The sequence below is a fragment of the Sarcophilus harrisii genome, chromosome 3, assembly GCF_902635505.1.
Source record: "Sarcophilus harrisii chromosome 3, mSarHar1.11, whole genome shotgun sequence".
NCBI lineage: Eukaryota > Metazoa > Chordata > Mammalia > Dasyuromorphia > Dasyuridae > Sarcophilus > Sarcophilus harrisii.
This window is the reverse complement of record NC_045428.1, coordinates 525,270,822-525,273,073: the sequence shown is the minus strand read 5'-3', so window position 1 is coordinate 525,273,073 and position 2,252 is coordinate 525,270,822. Positions and strand designations below refer to the sequence as shown.

At 36.7% G+C, this 2,252-nt stretch overlaps 1 pseudogene; it reads left to right on the top strand.

Moving 5' to 3' along the window:
- The first annotated feature begins 872 nt into the window (after positions 1 to 872).
- On the top strand, positions 873 to 1,305 carry LOC116422602 (annotated as a pseudogene).
- Positions 1,306 to 2,252: the final 947 nt, after the last annotated feature.

The following is a 2,252-nucleotide window of genomic DNA, read 5'->3' as shown; positions in this document are numbered from 1 at the left end:
TATTTTCATCTCTTTTTATTGTGGTTTGCTTGCTTGTTTTTTTTTTTTCTTTCTCATTTTTTTCTCTTCTTTTGATCTGATTTTTCTTATGCAGCATGATAGATGTGGAAATATATTTAGAAGAAATGCACATGTTTAACTTATATGGGATTACTTACTGTCTAGGGGAAGGGGAGGGAGGGAAGGAGGGAGAAAAATTTAGAACACAAGGTTTTGCAAGGGTGAATATTAAAAACGATCTTTGCATGTATTTTGAAAAATAAAAAAGCTAAATTTAAGAGACACAGAGAGAGAATAGGCTCAAACCTAAATTAATTACTACAAAGCATTCATTCCTACCTAGTTCACTTCAAAATGTAGCATGGCTGATTAAACAAGTAGTTTACTCTTAGTTGCCTCCAATCTACTGCTATGCCAAGTCAAGCAGGTTACCAAAGTCTTTATTCCTTACCATGTCCAGCTTTCCCCCAAACTCTGACATATTCTGTCACTCGGCCTTTGGCAACTTCCCCATGTGACTTTTTGAAGCTCACAAGCTCACTCTCTCACCTAAGTCAGAAAAGAATGGACAAAAAAGAGTCAGAAGTTGCAGAAGGACTATGTTCTTATGGCTTTTTGTTCACCCAGGTGGAGAGATTAGGCTGCTGGTGCTGATACTACATGTCTTAAAAACATCAGGGGCATGTGTTTAAGGCTTCATACTGGCTCTGGGCAACAAACAGCCTCCTGTGTGATCCAGAGATCCACAGCAGTTCATCTTTGCTTCAAGAGCAAGTTTGATTCTTTGAGATCTTTAATTCTAGCTCAGAAAACATTCAAGATAGGGGCAGGCACTTCTGGCAGAGAATGTCTCTTGTTTCTCTGATGTCAAAATGAAGTTTGGTCCCTTTTTGTTCTCCAACAGGAGCAAAAATTACAAGAGTTAAGTCTATGCACTCTCCCACGTTCACTGGAAAATCATGTCTTCCGTGCTTTCCAAAGAGCTGAGACAGAAATAATATTGGTTTCTATCCATCTAGAAGGATGATTAAGTCTTAGTGGTTTAGGGTCACCACACAGGTCAGCTGATTTCCAAAGTAATCCAAGTTTACTGACAGAAATATATCATTTGCACTCAGTATGTGCAATATGAAAAAGCTAATCACACAAGTGTCTTTGTGGGCAATTCACCCTAATAATGTAGTTATCACCAGGCTAAAAATAGACAAAGTTCATAAATAGATTGTTGAATATAAAGTCAAATATTAACAAGTTGGAAAGGAGTAAAGCAAAGTAAAAAAAAATATTGAAAAGATTGAAAGATAAAATGGTATCTTGTGAAGGTATAATTAAACTGTGGAAGAAGAAGAAGAATTAGGAGGAGGAGGAGGAGGAGGAGGAGGAGAAGAAGAAGAAGAAGAAGAAGAAGAAGAAGAAGAAGAAGAAGAAGAAGAAGAAGAAGAAGAAGAAGAAGAAGAAGAAGAAGAAGAAGAAGAAGAAGAAGAAGAAGAAGAGGAGGAAGAAGAAGGAAGAAGAAGAAGAATGACACCCTGATGATGTGATGAATTGAGATGGTTCCAATAACCTGTCAAAAGAGACCCATGGCAATGCAGAGGGAATGTAACAGTCAGCTTAGGTGACATCCACAGAGGATAAAAGCAAGAGCAGATGAATAGACAGGTGTCATCATGAATGATAAAGGCAACAAGAAGAAAGGGGCAGATCCACGCATCACTCTAAGTGGATATAATGATAAGGATGATAGGAAGAAGTCATAACCTCTCAGCTTCTCTTTTATGCTTGATTTCTCTAGCAAACAGATTCCTCCTCAGACCAGGAAGAACAGAACCAAAAATATTTACAAGGAGTTAAACTCAATTAGTTAGACTACCGAGTTACTGGGTCTGGATGATTCATTCATTCAATAAGCATTTATTAAGGAAATGTTGTGAACCTGGAACTATGCTAAGTACTTAGCATGCAAAATCAAAAATGAAATAGTATCTGACTTCAAGATTTTGGGGGGAAATAATTTCAAAGGATTGAAAGAACTGGTGGATTTTATTACTGAACTACTAAAAATGATCTTTGAAAAATCATGAAGCATAGGAGAGATGTGACTAATACAAAGATATTCAAGTGTCTTGGTTTTCAAAAAGGAGAAACAGATAGATACTTCAAACTCTAGACCAATGAACTTGACTCTGATTTCTAGAAAAAAATTAGAATATGTTATTAGCAGGTTCATGAACATTTAGAAAGGGAAGCAGAAA